Raw genomic sequence first — 5,514 nt, forward strand, 5'->3', positions numbered from 1 at the left:
TTTACGCTCTGTCAATTTTCATAAGATTGCAGGTTGAGGAACCTAACACTAGATTTTTTTACACTATGCAGGCTAATTATATAGCAAAAATACTGTGTTTCCTCTTTGGTGGTGGAATTTAAAAAAAAATCTAAAACAATGCAATAATGGATTTTCCATACTTTTTTTCTAGTCTAGAGCAGAAAGGTCCCGCTTTTTGCTGGGTATTTAGTGCGGTTATGATGAAATTAAAGCATAGTTGGAAGAAAATAAATAATTATCATGGAACATTTGACACCAATGGATCTAGTCCCAAACTAAACAAAGCTTGTACTATGGATACTAGGAAACGGATAAACATACTTAAATGGATAAATACATACATAAATACATATTAAACATCCAAAACCCAAAAACAAACATTCGAACTATTCATACAAATATCAGTATCACTACTACTACCCAACTACTATTACTACTACTACCATTATACTACTGCCCAAGCCCTCTCATTATGAGAGGAGGCCTGTGCCCAGCAGTGGAACGTATATTGTTTGGGATGATGATGATGATGGTGATACAAATATCTGCTCGGTCGGGAATCGAACCCGGGACCTCAAGCTTCGTAGTCAGGTTCTCTAACCACTTGACCCTGGTCGTCTGAATGTGTTTGACGTATTTTTTTTTTGCATGTGGTAGGACCGTCTGGATTGCTACCACCATCTTGCTCGCTAATCCTTCCGTGAAGCAGCATTGCTTGCACTGTGACGACCAGATGGCCTAGTGGTTAGAGAACCTGACTACGAAGATTTGTATGAAAAATACGAATGTTTCTTCTCGGGTCTTGGGTGTTTAATATGTATTTAAGTATGTGTCTATTTATATAATTATATTTATCCGTTGCTTAGTACCCATAACACAAGCTTTGCTAAGCTTACTTTGGGACTAGGTCAATTGGTGTGAATTGTCCCGTGATATATATATATATATATATATATATAAATATATATACTGTTGTGTTTCGGCGTGGAGAGTAAGACAGCCGGCGAAATTACTGGCACTTGAGGTATCCCATCTTAGGTCTCTAGGTTGGCAACCCATCTGCAATACCTCTGCAGATGTTTATGGGCGGTGGTGATCTCTTAGGAGACCATCAGGAGACCCACTTGCTCGTTTTCCATCCAGTCGAATAAAAAAAAACGCAGCCTAAACCTAAACTTCCTGAAAATACTATTTACTTACTGATTTGTTTTTTTTTTTAGGTAAACGCGAAACGAAACATTCTGTCAAACGTTAGTCAGTGATGATGAATCCTATATTAACCATTTAGCAGATAAATATACGTACTAGCTTTCAGTTTGCGGTCATATTCTTTACAAAAGGAAGATATCAGATCAATAGGGAAGCCACAGGGTTCAAATTGAATTGTAAGCTCCTTTAGGAGCACGCCAAAGTTTTCCGAAAATTCCCGAACAGTTTGCATATGCAGAGCGCTGTGGTGCCAGAGAATAGTGACTGAAAACAAAAATAAATTTTAGTTCCTAGACGTTTTCTAAAGTTAAGTAAAAGCTTGTTATACATTTTTGCTGAAACAAAAACCGGAAACAAAATTTTAATAGAAGCCTGGCGTACGGGTGACGTCTTTTGTGTTTGACGTGGCGGCGAAAAGGTTAAAATATACCAAATTTTAACAGTATGTCAAAACAAAAAAAAAATTGTGGAGATATAAAATCATTGCAAATTTACATTGTAATTATGAACAGTGGGCGGACAACGGATGCAATTTACGTCAAAATCATGTCGAACAATATACGTAATATGGATTAAAAAAATAGAACATGGTTGAAAAATAGTTGGATAATTTTATCATCTACAGATGTAAAGAGGTACGTATTTGTAAAGTGATACTTAACCATTATTAGGAAGATTATCACCATCACTCAAATTTCTATACATTTTACACAAAAATATTAATCGAAGTTTAATAAAAAACTTATCCATCTTATGCTTTCGTCACCATATTATTATTGCATTCATCATCCGCCCTTTACGAATTTCTAGTGATCGTTATCAACGTTATGGTTGACAAAAAAAAACAAATATACAAGTATTTTTAACTTATATATTTCACAAATTATGAGATTTATATACATATTTATAATCATTTATCTTAATTATACTGAATAAACGACTAAAATTTGTCAGTCGTTCACGTTGATTAGAAAAAAATCCTAAATGACCTTTCTACGTTAACAGAAGTCACGTTACAGGAACGTAATTTAAGTATTTAATTATTAATATGAATAAATTAATAATGTTATTTGACGTATATTGTTTTAAAATGTATATATGGGCGAAAAAGGTTTTGTACTGTAAAGAGTTATATCTAGAGGTGTAAGGTAAGTATTTATTTTAGTTATAAGAACAAAAGTGAATACCTTTTCAAATGTATTTATTTTTTCTGCCAACCATACCCTTTGCTACGAAAAGTGCACGTTGATAACGATCACTACTTATTTCTAATGTGTTCCAGTAACAGTACAGTTATTTAAGTAAATTAATTAATGAGGAAACCGTAAATTTATACACAAAATCGAGAATTCACATTTCTAAAGTATTAAAAAAGTATTAATCAAATTACTTACCAATAGCGACTAAATACGCAAATAGGTAGATTAGAATCATCATAAGGATATTAAGTTGACCTGAAAACAAATTTTGTTCCAAATAATCACCGATTTTTCACCAATCGTATGAATAATCCCATGGGAAATTAGATAAGTTCCAGTATTTAAAATCTGCTAGATCTAATGGTTTACGACGAAGCTGATTAAAGCTGATGATGGACATCGTTCATCCATTATTATCTCTCATATTCCCTAAAATCTGGAGATAACAACCGCTGGGCTAAAAATATACATACATAAATAATACATATATACATGAAATTTGGTATGTAGAGCTGGATGTCTGAAATAACACATAGGCTACTTTGATTCCCATATTCGCACGGGATAGTTGTTCTTAACACAACACCTCAATGAAGATTGCGATATAAATTTTGGGATTTCCCACGGGAATTTTGTAAAATCCCGGAATTTCAATTGTAACTACCAGATCGAATAGTTTACGCGTGCGAAGCCGCGGGTGAACTCTAGTTTATCCATAATTATGAGTGAGTCTTACCTTGGTTTCATGTTCAAAGCAAACTAACTAAAGTACAATTCAATAGAATCTGTCAATTTTCTACATATTTAAGACACCCTATCGTGGGCACACTTGATTATATATGTCCCTGTTGTTACAATTATCATCTAAAAGGAATCAAAAAAGAATAATAGTCACATCACAAAGCCTTAGGCAGCCCGGTGTTTATATTAGTAGGCTGGAAGTGTCTACAGGATTGTCAGATTCTATTGAATTGGAGTTTAATTAAAACTAACGAACATAATTACTTTGCAAGATCTCAAATTTAACATCGTTTTCTCCACGTTATTGAGTGAAATGATTAACTTATTTGCATTGGTGATCCACTTATAATTTGAATCGTACTCGGTTATCTTTTTGTTTTGGTTGATAAACGCAAACTGTTTATGGCACTGTCAAGAAGCCACCTGTCAATACGTTAAAGATAAAAAGGTTGCTTAAGGCTGTTAAAAAGTTTATGTCCATCTTAAAACCTTTTTCTTGATTTAGGCTTTGCTTTATCCCTTTACAGTGCGAAAAAGATGTTAATGAACGTGGCAATAACGTAACCAATTTAGAAAAGATGGGAAGTCCCCGACATTGTCATTTTACAAGCTTTTATTTTTCGGTCGAAACGTGTGGTGCTAGAGTCTCTCCAGCGATGCCGTATTGACTATCGGTTTATCGAAGTGTTGAATTGTTTGTATAGAGACGTCGTTCTGTGCCCTTAGTGTAAAATCTCAAGTTTTATGGAAACACGAACATCGCAAACGTTCCGCTAGAGGCGCTGTTCGTGTTTCCATACAAATTGAGATTTTAACGCGAACGCGATCGAGACGTATTTTGTAACCGAAAACTTACACTAGGGGTACTGGCTTCTGGAATAGAAAGGACTAGGCATCAATATCAACGGCGATTAAATCACTCACCTTCGGTTGGCCGACGATATCGTGGTCATGGCAAAGTCGATGGAGGAACCCAGCGCGATGCTCGAAGGCCTCAATCGAGTCTCCCGACGGGTGGGCCTCAAAATAAACAGGCCCAAGACTAAAGTCATGTCGAATGTTCATGTGGTGTCTACCCCTGTTCTGGTTGAGAATTCGGTTCTTGAAGTTGATGACGCATATGTATACGTTGGACAAACCATCCAATTAGGAGGTAGGTCCAACTTCGAGAAGGAGGTCAATCGCCGAATCCAACTCGGATGGGCAGCGATAGGGAAACTCCGCAATGTCTTTTCGTCCAAAATCCCTCAGTGCCTTAAGACGAAAGTCTTTAACCAATGTGTGTTGCCAGTGATGATGATGTTGGATCCGAGAAGTAGTGTTTCACTATAGGTCTTATAAATAGACTCAGAATAGCTCAGCGAGCTATGGAGAGAGCTATGCTTGGGGTTTCTTTACGGGATCGAATCAGAAATGAGGAGATACGTAGAAGAACAAGGATCACCGACATAGCCAAGCGAATTAGCTCGTTGAAGTGGCAATGGGCAGGCCATATAGCACGGAGAACAGATGGCCGTTGGGGCCGGAAGGTTCTCGAATGGAGACCGCGGATCGGCAAGCGCAGCGTAGGACGTCCACCAACGAGATGGACGGATGACCTGGTTAAAGTCGCGGGTTCACGGTGGATGCCGGCCGCTTCCAACCGAAGCAACTGGAGGTCTATGGGGGAGGCCTATGTCCAGCAGTGGACGTCCTATGGCTGATATGATGATGATGATGATGATGATGAAGGAACCCTAAAAACTAATTAGTTTTAAAAGTGGCTGAACACGACATAGTTCAGTTTGACATGTATTGTATGATATTTTAAGTATATTGTACTCCGGTTAAAGGCCCTATCCTGCATTAACAATTACGAGTAAATAGAGATATAACATTAGATAGCAAAGAATAAATTAAATAAGTAGAATAAAATAATATACTACACGCAACAGATTTGCTTATGGTTTAATGTACCGATTGCAGATATTTCTAAAAAAACTAAATTCTTAAATTAAATCTAGAAATGGCCCCTGTGGCACTGTTTTTAAATAACTACTACTATTATTTTTAAGATTTTTACCTACTAATATATAACTATTAATATCAGCCGTAGGACGTCCACTGTTGGACATAGGCCTCCCCCATAAGTCCAGTTTGCTTCGGTTCGAAGCGGCCTGTATCCGCCGTGGTCCTGCGGTTTTAACTAATTGTTATTGTGCCCAAAAGATGTGGTGGCATTTTCTCGTTAAAAAGCTATAATGTATTTTAAGATAGATATAACGTAACTTTATACGGATCTAAATATTATCACAATGATTAATGACTTGGACGTAATTTTATACATATAAGAGGCGTTTAGAAA

The sequence above is a fragment of the Choristoneura fumiferana genome, chromosome 24 (genome assembly GCF_025370935.1).
Source record: "Choristoneura fumiferana chromosome 24, NRCan_CFum_1, whole genome shotgun sequence".
Taxonomy (NCBI): Eukaryota; Metazoa; Arthropoda; class Insecta; order Lepidoptera; family Tortricidae; genus Choristoneura; species Choristoneura fumiferana.